Here is a 14221-nt window from a genome sequence, read left to right on the forward strand (position 1 = left end):
ACTTTTCAATAGCGTCAAATATATAGTAATATGCATATGTGTGTGTATGTGTGTATGCATGAATAATTTGCCTTCAGCTGATTGAGCAGTCCAACTGCTTGTTCTCATTGTAGTTTTTCTTTAGTTTCTATTAATATAAATCATTAGCCTTTTGGTTCGCTTTGAAGAAAAAATGACATATGGCATTTTAAGAGAAAACATTTTTTTTCTCAACATTACAACATCAGCATAAGCATATGTTTCATGACGTAAGAACTTTAATCCCGATTACCAAGTTCCTTTTTGAAATGGTTTTTAATTTATTTTATTATTTTTTTATAATTAATGCTTAAAAAAAAGGATAAACGAAATCTAGTAGGGTTAATGAATGATATAAATAATAAAAACACATCAAAAAATTAATTTTGTTTTTTAATTAAGCAAAATTCAAATACTGAAAATTGGCTCTACTCATTGTATCGTAGCAACTCTGTTTTTAAAGACGACTTTAAAAGTTTAAACTTTTTTATTTAAATTTTGAACAATTGTGAGTTGTAAGTTGTGACATAAATTGTTGGGGAAATGCTTTTTGGAGTTGTTTTTGTTGTAGCATCTTACACCTGCTGTTGGAGTCACAGCCCTTGGTTGAATATAAGTCCGGGACATTCCGGTAACATAGCACCGACCGTCGTGAGTATTTAGGACTGCTTCTAAACACTCAAAATTAAATACTGTGCTAATTATGTATTTATTCCTTTATATGCAGTCTCCAAACGAACGATCCAAGCTACGAACCTTTTATTAAAACACTACACTAATAAGGGTATAAACACTGATTGATGCGTAAAGTTTACATACATATGTATGTAGGTACCAAAATAAAATAGATGAAAGTGAAATAGTTGTTGGTGCATACGACACAATGGCATACCCAAACCAACTGTACATATAGTGGCGTTACATTAGGTTTGTTCGCCATGCAAATACGAGTAGTTGGTACGAATTATCACAAGCAGCGTTTGCGGTGCCCAAAAAGCTTCCAAAGAGAATTGGAGAGAGCAATATAACATTTTATCATGAGGGGAAGTGGCAAATTCTCACTATAGAAAGAATATAGATTTTGCCTTTTTTAGCTTCATTATTTACCAGAAAACGGTGAAGAACAGGTAGACAGCTCAAGTGTTCGGAATGAAGTAAAGGGTGTTTTTTTAAGAGCTATAGGAAAGTTGTTCAAAAAAACACACGTAAAATTCAGAAAAATGAAATTTTTATTTAAATCGATAGTACAGTACATATAATTTAATGCTTGAAGATTATTTCATGCAAATGTTGACCGCGACTGCGCTTAAATAAAGTCCAATTTTGGCATACTCTTTCCAATGTTTCGGCCGTTATCTCACATATAAATGATTTAATGTTGTATTCCAATGCGTTAATTGAAGCAGGCTTGTCTGAATAGGCATGAGCTTTAGCATAGCCCCACAAAAAATAATCTGAAGGCGTTATATCGCACGATCTGGGTGGCCAATTGATAGATCCCGAACGTGAAATAAAATGTTCACCGAACTCGCCTCTCAACAAGTCCATTGTTACGCGTGCTGTGTGGCATGTGGCACCGTCTTGCTGAAACCACATGTCATGCAAGTCAAGTTCTTGCATTTTGTGCAAAAAAAGTTGGATATCATTCCACAGTAGCGCTCACCATTCAAAGTTACGTTACGATTCGCAGCATCTTTGAAGAAGTATGGTCCAATGATACCTCCAGCCCATAAACCGCACCAAATTGTGACCTTTTCTGGATACATTGGTAGCTCTTGCAATTCTTCTGGCTGATCTTCACTCCAAAATCGGCAATTCTGCTTATTTACGTACCCATTGATCCAAAAATGAGCTTCGTCGCTGAACACAATTTTTCGATAAAAAAGTGCATCTTCGGCCAACTTTCCAAGAGCCCATTCACCAAAAATTCTGCGTTGCGGTAGATCGTTTGGCTTTACGTTGTTGAGTAACAGAGGCCCAATTGCTGCGAACGGCGACGAATCGATAATTGATGGTCATCATTAACACTGGCCGATACAGGTGCGATATTTTCTTCAGTTCGCACTCTACGTAAGCGTGTTGGTGGTTTGATGTCCAATAATGTAAATTTGGTTCTAAATTTAGTCACAATAGCTCGAATAGCCGCTTCTGTGGGTCGATTAAACTGACCATAAAATGGAAGAAGCGCGCGATAAACTTTAACTTAACATAATAAAATTCAATGATTTGCAAGCGTTGTTCGTTTGTAAGACGATTCATGGTTAAATTATAGGCCAAACTGAAGATACTCGACAGTGAAACAAAACACGAAACGTGCGTCAGCTGTTTAAACCAACTGCTTAAAAAGATAATAGCTAAAAAATCACCCTTTAGTTGCTACTTCTGCTATGGGGCTATTGGATTTCTCGTTATCGCTTACATGCATGGGGAATGTTTATGGTGCTACAACAACAACGACGAAAATTTGGCTCACTTGTACTGTATTCGCGACCATATTTTAATTTTATGCCAAAAGAATCCAAGAAATTCCGTTAAACAAGTATCTAGAAAAAATTGTGCCTGCTTACATGGAGAGAGAGTTTTGAACTCATTTTCGAATTTCAAGAAGCTTCTTGAAGAATAATGGATAAAACTTCCGTCTTAACAGAAGACAATCAGAAAAGCCATTTTTTTTGTGGCTTGTTGGCTATCAACTATCTCCAAAAAAATTAATATTTATAAAAGTTTTCCCGGCAGCTTTAGTCCGGAAGTTATAAAACGGTCATTATTTCTAATAAACTTCTCTCGTTTAAGGTTGCACTGATGGAACGCACAAAGAGAGGAGAAAACGAGTACATTGATAAAAAGGGGAATGTAACAGTTTGCTTGCAAGGAATCATACAAGATGATATCGATTTACAAATACAACAATTTTGTTGGCTATTTTCAAGTTTCATTTGAATGAATAAATGGGTAAGAAATACAAATCAAAATGCCTTTGACATTAAGGATATGCCATTGAAGATGATTTAGATTTTAACGAAGAATCGATCCGTGAACAAGCCAAAAAAAATATATATTTAGTTTGACAGTAGTCACACGAGATATTTTAAAAACCCTATCTGATCACTCTTTATAATAAATGGACGGAAAAATACAAATTGATTTAATTGAATTGTAATCATATTATGTATTATGATACTGTTGTTGTAGTCGTTGTTGTAGCAGCATAAACATTCCCCATACTATACGGGGAATTCTGCTGAGGTGACAGTCCTAGGCCGGATATAAATCCGGGTTGTTCCGTTACGTAGACCCGACTGTCGTGGGACCGATGTATTATAATACTCGAATTAGGTGGTGCGGTCGCGTAGCTTTCGTCGATTTCTCTGCCGGGGCTTTCATATATGGCTTGTATGCTGCACAGGAGGTATTCGGAATTAGATACTGTGCGTTTATCACTAACAAATACAATCCGAGGGGTGCCTTGTATATTTCGGGATTTGGCAACCCTGGTGTTGCAATCTGGCAACTGACAGCTGTATCGCAAAGTTTGACATTTTTTGGCTTTTACGTACTCAGAACGTTTTGAAATACCAGCTCTATTTGTGTTGTTTACAGTAACTTAAAAGATTCATCTCGATCCAAAAATGGAATTAAATCGTGCACATTTTCGTGCGATTATTTTTTACAACTTTCGACGTGAATTAACTCAGCAACATTGCATGGATGAACTTAATTCATTTTTTGGCGATGAAGCTCCATCAAGGACCAGTGTTTATCGATGGTATGGTGAATTTAATCGTGGTCGTAGTTCACTCCAAGACGAATTTCGTGAAGGTCGTCCAAAATCAGTTGTTGTTCCGAAAACCATTGATGCTGTGCGCGAACTGATATTGCAAGATTGTCATGTGACCTATCGTGAGATTGAGACAATCTTAGGCATTAGTGGCATCAAACAACTGCATTTTTGAGCAATTCGATGTTTTGAATTAATGGGTCATCGCCGTATAGTCCTGACTTGGCACCGAATGACTTCTTTTTATTCCCGTACGTAAAATACAAACTGAGAGATCAACGTTTTTCGACACCTGAAGAAGCGGTTGCGGCATTCAGAATGCATGTTTTGGAGGTACCTCATTCAGAGTGGCAAAAGTGCTTCGACAATTAGTTCAAACGCATGTAAAAGTGTATAGATCTTCATGGAGAATATTTTGAAAAACAATAAAGTGATTTTCGATGATTAAAATTTGTTTTTGTTCTCTAATCCCGACATATAAAAGGCACCCCTCGTATGTAACATTTTTTCTTTAGTGCAAAAACATGTGAAATTATTTTAATCTATGCCTTATAAGGGCAAACTTGTCTACTCCGTCCGGCTTTTGAAGTGTGAAAATAGTCCGACTGCTTTTATAGTATATTAACTATCGAAACTAAACAACTTTACTGCACTTGTGCGTCACTAGAAAGGTGACACTTAGAGACTTCGCTTGTATCATTCCACATACATATGTATACTTACAACTTTTTGTCCACTGATTCATTTCCGCAATCAGGCAGGAATCTAATCTCCGAATCTTTTAACATCTACTCCATATTTTTTTTATGTATAAGAAAACACCCAACACCGTCAGCAGAAAAAAATGTCAAAAATCAACCCGAATTTTGAACAACTCGAAACTTGTACTTAATTATACCAAAACTCAATGATTTTTAAAACTGCAAAGCCGAAATTTTTCTAAAAAAAGTTTGGAGCTTTAATTTATATGGTTTTTTTTGTTATATGAACTATTGCATATTTTTATACAAAAATAATTGAAATTACAAAATACACTTCCTTTTGGCGCTGACTGTACATATATACGGTATAAAACGTCATGAGTACATTTCAACATACGTGCCTCAAATATATTCCAAGCTTTTGAAAGTTCTTTAAAACTAAGATGCCTTACTATTCCGCATAAAATATGATACTAAAATCAAATGCACCTCAGTATCTCAAGCATAGATTACATCACACCAAGTCTATCAGATCACCTCAGCTCTTGCAGTTTAAATTGAAGTCATCAATATCTGAACGCGATTTCTTTGATTTCGCTATTTGTCGGTGGCACGGTCTACCACTAAATGTTTTAAAAACGACCTTCGGCAGCTTTTTACCAGTTGATAATTACTATTTGCAATTATAAACAAATCGAGCAACCTTCTCAGAAAATATGAACAACCGGTTCAAGACCGATATATAGTACACATACCAATACCTCAATTTGGAAAGTTATTGGGAGAAGAATGCTTCCAATTGAAAAGACGATGCCTGCGAAAGTATTTGTATTTTTTTGATGAAAGTAAGAGAATTAAATGAGTTCAATCAGAATAGGATCCACTTTCTCGAATTTGGAAACTGTGCGAGGAACACAACAAAAGATTTGATGCAGTCCCAAAAACCTTGCGAGGCTATTCAGTTTAGTATATGGGCAACTCTTATGAGGTTAATACGAGCACGGTGTTGGACAATAAAAACGAAGAATAATAAAACCGTGCGATTGGCATCAGCCTATTGGAGTTCAGCCATTTAAAACAACAAACGAAAACAAGCAACCTACGATCGGAAAATAAAACAGCACAAAGATGTCGATGTCCGAGAATTGTACGGAAATACAATAGTAATATCGGAGGAGCGGACTTAGGTTGGGTTGAAGCGGTTGTCCTGTGGGATACACTCAGGCTCATAGCCCATTGTGATACCACGTGGGAAGCTTTCCCTATGTCTCCTAAAACCAGTGTGCGCTTTTCAAAAATTTTAGAATACCTCCTATTTTTGCAGAACTGAGATCTTCCAATTCGTTAAAAAATTGTCTGCCTAGAATAGCAAATCTCCGTCTGGATAGAGCAGGACAATGGCACAAAAGGTGCAAGATTGTCTCTTCCTCGCCAAGACAACTTCTACAAAAGTCATGTGCTTGAACACCCATCCTTTGGGCGTGCCTACCTATTAGACGATGTCCCGTTATGACTGAAATCAGTGTGCTAAGGCTGTGCTTATTTTAGTTTAGCAAAGATTCTGTGCGTTTAGTATTGAGAGTTGGCCACAGCTGACGGGCGATTTTGTAGGTGGCTTCATTACGCCATCTCTCGTTTGCTTTCATTACGATTTCTTTAAGGATAAGTAGCTTACATGCTTGTATGTACTCATCGGTTAACTTGATGCCGAGTCTCGCTAGTTCGTCGGCTCTGCAGTTACCCTCAATGTCGCGACGGCCAGGAACCCATATTATCCTTAAGCGAAATTACTCAGCTATCTCGTTAAGAGATGTGCGGCATTTCATGGCTACCTTGGAGGTTGTCGACTGTTTTGTGAGGGTTTTTATCGCCTCCTGGCTGTCAGTAAAAATGTAGATGTTACTTCCAGATAGCGCACCACACTATACCAGTGTCGCGGTTTTCATTGTTACCATCAGTTCAGCCGGAAAGACAAGACAGCAGTCAGGGAGTCGAAAACTGAAGGATATCCCCAGGTGCTCGGAGTATACACCTTCGCCCACTCTGCCGTCGAAATTTGAGCCATTTGTGTATAGATGGATAGATAGGAGCGGACTTAATGGATCATCTTATGGAGCGTTCCCATATTCAAGCTAAAACTCGAAACTCGACTTTTTTGATATGGCTGCGATAAATGCATACATTTTGTATTGGCGACTGCAAACGGAAAAACTAAAGTCCAAATATTGGGTTGGGGAATAAAGTCATAGCGTTTTTATATTTTAATTTATTTTACAACAATTTGTTTGCTGTTTGGAAAGCGGTAAGTATGCATTCGACAGAACTCGTTCTGCTCTACAGAACTATGTTAATTTTATTGAGGCTTAGAAATGGAATACCTAGGAGGTAAGAATCAACATTTTTGACACCTGATCTTCTTTGTTTTTCATCGAGGTCAAAAAGCTGCCGAAACAGCCCGGAACATTTGCGACGTGTATGGAGAAGATGGCATAGGCGAGGCTACAGCACGGAAATGGCTTGCAAAGTTCAAAAATGGCGAATTTGGCAGAAGGCTTTGTGAATTTGATGAAGAACGTCTCAAATCACTTTTGAAGGAGCACGGTCGCCAAACAAGTCGTAAATGTGGAAAAATGAACTGCGATTATAAAACGATTCTCAGTCACCTCCATTCAATGAGATTTAGCGTAAATTGGGAGCCTGGGTGCCTCACGAGCTCAACGGGAAAACTAAGAAAGTCGCCTTCAAATCGCTTCTCAGCATCTCGCCCGCCATCGAGCAACACGCGATATGAGCGCTTTTTGTACCGAATGTCACGGGGCCCATGTTGCACAAGTCGCCAAAGCCGCACGCCAAGGGCTCGAATGGGAAGTCCTTCAGCGACCGCCATATTCTTCGGACCTTGCACCGACAGATTACCATCTTTTCCTCTCCCTGTCAAACCATGTGAAAGTCCTTCATGTTAACTTCGATAAAAAAGGACCTCTAAAAACAGGTTCAACAACTTCGTTGACCAGACTAGGCGATTTTTGGCATTAACAAATCGGTCGAGAGGTGAGAAGAGGTTGTAAACAGCAATTGATTAATTGATTAACTTATTGATATAATTATTGTTATTTGTTAAAATAAAAGTCTTCGGTAAAAACGCTACGAATTTATTCCCCAACCTAATAAATCGAGGGAAGAAGAGAAATTATTGAAGTTATCTGGATTCTGGTAAAATATTGCAGCTGGTTTGTGGTTTTTGCTAGCAATTGCTCTGCTGGTCGTCCAAGCTCAGCACATATGGAAAGGAGAAAAATTGTGGATAAAGGAGCTGAGCATCCGGTTGCAGCAGTACGCTTCGATTTGCGATCGTTTTCCGGTCTGACTTTTCAAAAGTGAAGGCAAAAAAAGAGCTATGCTTGTGTTTTTTGATTACTACCACATTCGTTCGAAATCATTCGTTCAGAAATTTGGTTTCAATTTTAAAAGTAGCATACATATGGCTATTTTTTAGTTTATTTTTACTAAAAAGATCCTTACAGCTTCTGAAATGGGCGTTAAATGGTAAACCTAGCTTTACGCGTGTATGCCGATTGTCCAATGACTCGTAGCTGTAAGAGTTTGGAAATTGAATGGAGTTGAGTTCCTAAAACTTTTTGAGTCCTCCGTATATTCTACTGGGCTAAACTTTTTCGAAATATCACATGAAGATATGGAGCTCCATCTTTTCTGCCAATGTTAAAATCTCTCTCGCTCCCACTTTCCCTAAACATTTTGCATGTCCGAAGGATCGCAAATACTTTGGCCTGAAAAACACTGGCAGTATTTGGCAGATTCAATTCAGATAATTTGGCTGATTTAGAGAAAACCACTGTTCCGAGTCCCGATTCCATCTTAGAGTCGTCAGTGAATACAGAGGTGTCAGTTTTGGTGCAGATTTTTCCTTCGTTAAAATGCCTGCTTAAAAGATTGCCCTGCCACGACCCTCAACCTCAAACTCCAGTTTGCGGAAAAAAGCACGACCTGTGGTTTGAGTTCCCCATTTTTTGCTAAACATAGATTTTGCAGGAGTAGAAAGCTATATTGGTCTTCTTTATCCGATTTTCAATGCGTACTTTCCAATGGAGTTTGGAGTCAAGATACCTAACTTCCGTTGTTGGTTGTTTAATTTGAGAGCTCTAACGTTTATATAATTATATATATATATACCAGGTGGCGCTAAAGTAATCCTCCTATCAGAAAATGCTATAAATTTTGCGATTGGCCCCTAATGTCAGTTCTGTTTTGACATTTGTGTAGTAAACACATGCGAAATACACGTTAATAAACAATGTTACGCTACACTGCTCCAGAACGCGGAATATCGCTGACTATTTATTTGACCAATCATCGGTCGCTGACTTTGGCACAACGTGAATTTCGTCGCAGATTTCCCCGCCGTCCAACGCCTACAGGTGAAACACTTCGACGTTTAGCCGCTCGCCTCGAAGAGACTGGCACAACACGAGATACTGCCAGGCGTGGCAGACCCCGGAGTAGCCGTTCTGCAGAGAATATTGCTGCTGTAGCCGAGGATGTCATGGAAGCGCCGTCGAGATCGACCAGACGACGTGCCACGCAAATGGGTATCAGTCGACGGTCTTTACAGCGAATTTTGGTACAAGATTTGAAGATGTTTCCGTACAAAGTCCAGACGGTGCATTAGCTGTTAGCTGCTGGACCCAAATTGCGTCTAACATACGCTCAAGCCATCCTTAATCACCACCAAGAGGAAGATGATTTTTCATCAAAAATAATCATGAGTGATGAGGCCCATTTCCATCTTAGCGGGTACGTAAATAAGCAAAATTTACGCTTCTGGGGCACTAAAAATCCGCGTGTGACCCACGAAGAGCCATTACACCCGCTCTAAGTCACTGTATGGTGTGCTGTTTTCGCTGGAGGAGTCATCGGACCTTTTTTCTTCGAAGACGTCGCGGGGCAAACGGTTACTGTGAATGGTGAGCGCTACAGAGCAACGATCAACGAGTTCTTTTTGCTGCAACATGATGAATTGGAAAACATGTGGTTCAAACAGGACGGTGCAACGGCACACACTGCACGTGCCACAACCGATATGCTGAAGGATGCATTTCCCGGGCGCCTAATCTCCCGTTTTGCGATTTGCGATTTGCACTGGCCAGCAAGATCGCCTGATTTGACCGACTTCCAGACTTCTTTTTGTGGGGCTTTTTGAAGTCGCAGGTTTATGTCAACAAGCCTCAGACTCTTGCAGTTCTTAAAGACAATATCCGCCAAGAATGTGAGGACCTATCGCCGGAAGTTTTGGCCAAAGTGATGGAAAATGCCATAAAAAGGGCTCAAATGGCAATCAACTGTGGCGGCGGCCATTTACATGACATCATATTCTCGACTTGATGTAAAAAAAATTAAAAGACCAAATAAAAATAATCCACAAGAAGAATCAAAGTTTTTCATTTTTTTTTAAATTACAGCCAAAAAACATCGCAAGGTTACTTTTGCGTCACCTGTGTTGGCCGAGCTCCTCCTCCTATTTGTGGTGTGCGTCTTGATGTTGTTCCACAAATGGAGGAACTTACACTTTTAAGCCGACTCCGAACGGCAGATATTTTTATGAGGAGCTTTTTCATGGCAGAAATACACTCGGAGGTTTGCCATTGCCTGCCGAGGGGCGACCGCTATTAGAAAAATGTTTTTCTTTTTTTTTTTTAATTTTGGTGTTTGACCGAGATTTGAACCTGCGTTCTCTCTGAGAATTCCGAATGGTAGTCACGCACCAACCCATTCGGCTACGGCGGCCGCGGAGGTTTATACTATCTGGTAAATAGCACCAGCTCCATTTTGTCAGAGTTGACTCTGAAGCTGCAACCGGCCATGACTAAGGGAAACGGTCCCGTTATCATTAGGGCTAAGTCATCGGCGTATGCTACTACCTTAACCCCACACTTATTTCACTTATTCAGAAATTCGTTAATAGCAACTAGCCAAAGGAGAGGAGAAAGGAATCACCCTGCGGCGTCTCCCTGCGCACGAATCTAGTGACTTTAGCCCCTCCTGCCACCACATTAACTTTCCTGCAGCAAAGTAAGGCCGAGATCCAGAGACAGATATGTATTTCCACCTCGAGTCTGTCTAACGCGGTGACAATTGACTGCCCCCTAACCTTATTAAAAACCCCCTTCTATATCTATGAAGGCCGCCAAAGTGAATTGTTTGCCCTCCAGATATGCGATCGCAATAAATGATTAACGATGGTTGTTGTTGTTGTAGCAGCATAAACATTCCCGTGCATATACGAGGAATGCTGCTGAAGTGACAGTCCTTAAATAAATAAATAAATAATTGGCGCGTACACTTCTGTTAGGTGTTTGGCCGAGCTCCTCCTCCTATTTGTGGTGTGCGTCTTGATGTTGTTCCACAAATGGAGGGACCTACAGTTTCAAGCCGACTCCGAACGGCAGATATTTTTAGTGACAGTCCTTGGCCGGATATAAATCCGGGTCGTTCTGGTTACTTATGAAGAACCGACTGTCGTGGTCCGCTCTAATTTTTTAATGCATTTTTTATGTAGCTGAACAGTTTTGAGCCTCGACAGTGTACGTAAACAAAAATTATTCGAACGTTAAGCAGACGTGAGGAGTTCAATCGTGGGCTTATTATTATTTAGTATTTAACCCATTTTCGGCAGCTGGTCGATTTTTCGACCACCAACTGCGGACTCCAATATCTCAGAAACTAAATGTAAATTTATTGATCAGTTTTCACAAGTTTTAAATTTGGAATTTAGTTAATTTCTAGAGCATAATTTTTTAAGAAAAAAAGGTTCAGGGCAGATTTTTGTAAAATAATGAAATTATCACTATTTTTACGTGTTTTTTGTGCAGATGAAAAAATAATGAAAAACAAAAAAACAAATAATTGTTACTAATTTATTGTGAAGAGAAAAGATGTAATTAAGAGAATCAAAAAAGTAACATAGCGATATTGCAATAATTTTTACTGTTTCATGGACGTAAACTTTAGTGGTCGAGAAATCGACCGCTGGCCAGGAACTGTCATGTAGGATAGAACAAAATCTAGCAATATTTTTTTCTTATTGAAAGAGATGGAAGTGAGTATCGTTGTGGTATAGGGAAGGTACTACCCCTGCAGGGAAAATTACTACTAGTGAACCAAAATTCTAGTTCAGCACTAGTACCTTACCTCCAAAATCGAACCTGTCCTATATTGGATGGTACGGGACTATTAGAAAATACCTACAAATCTAACTAGTTCTCATTCGTCAATCAAATTGGAAGAAATGTTTTCTGAAATTGGTAAGCAATCAATCCTTTTTGTATATGTATATATAATTGCACCATTTTGTAGGCTCAAAATCCCCCTATGATTTCTTTACACTGTTTTTTGATAATAATATTATCACAAATATTACCACTTTCACAAATGAGTATGCAAACTAACACAATGCTCCAATTAATATAACATCACGCCAATCGAAATACGTAGGTTTATTGCAATATTGTACCTATCGGGGTACAATACTTTGCCACACATTGACCACTACTGGTCTGTTCGACCGGACATCGGGGTTCCAATTGTGAAGCAGGCTATGAGTCGTAATCGGTTTAAAAAAATTAAGCAGTTTTTCCATCTCGCTGACAACACGAATTTAAACGCAGCAGGCCGTTTTGCGAAGGTTCGTCCTATTACTGACGCTCTCAACAAAAAGTTTATGCAGTTTGGAGTCTTTAGCCATAATCTCTCTATAAACGAACAGATGATTCCATACTTTGGACGCAACTCCTGCAAAATGTTTATCAAGGGAAAGCCAATCCGGTTTGGGTTTAAAACATGGTGCTTATGCTCTGAAAGTGGGTACCTATTTTCTAGTTCATTGTACGGGGGAGCAGCAACCCCTCACGATAAAGCTATTGGTCTAGGCGCACAAACAGTCTTAGACTTGCTTGCCAACGTATCTGACCCTGAGTGCCACATCATTTTCTTTGATAATTTTTTCTCTTCATACCATCTCATGTGCCTTCTGAACGAACGTCGATTTTTTTCAACTGGTACTATACGCGAAAATAGAATGGGCGATTCTCCTTTGAGAAATTTAAAAAAAGAAAAACGAGGAACATTTGACCAACTACTTGATCATCAGCAAGAAATATTGACTGTTCGGTGGAATGATAATGCTGTAGTCAATGTTATAACTAATCACTCCACAGTCAATCCAATTATTAGCACTAAAGATATTGTCGGAAGAAAAAACAAACTATCACTATCCCGCAGGCAAAAGTTATTCAAGAGTATAATCATGGCATGGGTGGTGTGGATCTTCATGATAATGCGGTGGCAAATTATAGAATATGTATGAGAGGAAAAAAATGGTGGTGGCCAATATGGACAATGGTCAATGCATGGAAACTTCATTGTATGATGGCAAAAATAAAAAAGATAAAACCACTGTCACAAATTGATTTTCGTTCCAAAGTCACAACAGAATTATTGAATTACGACACGGACGAGGACGAGTATGAAAGCGAACATGGAGATGAAGGTCCATCGAACCTTCCTCGGATCAATGAAAGGGTACACGCCGTCATGAGAAGCATTGAAAACAAATTTCGGCGGTGTAAATTTTGCAAGAAACATATTATTTTTACTTGCAAAAAATGCAATATTTATTTACATTCTAAATGCTTTGATGATTTTTAAGCTGACTTTTCTATCAATAAAACAACAACAAAATATTTGTATTTGAAATAAAATGAAATAAATTGACTTCGTGTGCTAATTTTTTTTCACAAATGTTGTATTTTTTTTTAATATATTTAACGGTTTTTGGCCAGCGGTCGATTTTTCGGCCAGTCCATATCTAAAACACCGATGGTCAGAATTTTTTTTTTTTAATTTTTCTTGATTATGGTCCTATAAGCACTGACTAAAAAGGAAATGGAAAAATTATGTCGAATTCTTGTAGCGGCCGAAGATGGGTTAAAAAATAAAACATCATTGTTTAGTAATTTTTCACAATTCATTCAATAATTTATTGTATGTATGTATGTATTTCCATTCGTACATATTTAAAAATTTGTCGTTTGTCAATAAATTGATTAATGGAAATCAGTCTTTTTCTATGTGTTTGAAGAAAAACTATATTAACAGAATTGAACTTATGTACGTAGAAGCAACTGTACTGGACCTATTCATATGTATATATGTATAGGTGTATAGACTCTAAAATTCATATAAAACTATAATTTCCTTACTGTATAAAGAAAAATTTGCTATTCATGAAAACTACGAGTTGGTTGGTGGAATCGATGGTGGAAATGAGACTTAATATTAGGTAAAACTTGAATATGCGTTTACATATGTATGTATATATTTTATACTATGCGAGCAATTTAAATGTTTGTAATAATGAAATGGGCAAACAATTTTTTTTTAATAAATGGATGCATCTAATTTGCAAACAGGAAATAATTTCTTTTTAAGAATAATTATCGCTCATTTACTTCAATAGTGGCATGATGCAAAAACAAAAAAAAAAATATTTGTCATAAGTATGCAGAAAAGACTGCACACTCTTCTTCTGTGCTGTGTAAAAAATGCAAGCCCATATCTCTTAACAGTGTCGCATTAGTTGAAAATATGTTCTTACTTTTGCTTAGCGGCGCATAGTAAATTGAAAACTTCGAAGCCGTTTTTCTTACAT

This window comes from Anastrepha obliqua, chromosome 3, assembly GCF_027943255.1.
Source record: "Anastrepha obliqua isolate idAnaObli1 chromosome 3, idAnaObli1_1.0, whole genome shotgun sequence".
In the NCBI taxonomy this organism is placed as follows: domain Eukaryota; kingdom Metazoa; phylum Arthropoda; class Insecta; order Diptera; family Tephritidae; genus Anastrepha; species Anastrepha obliqua.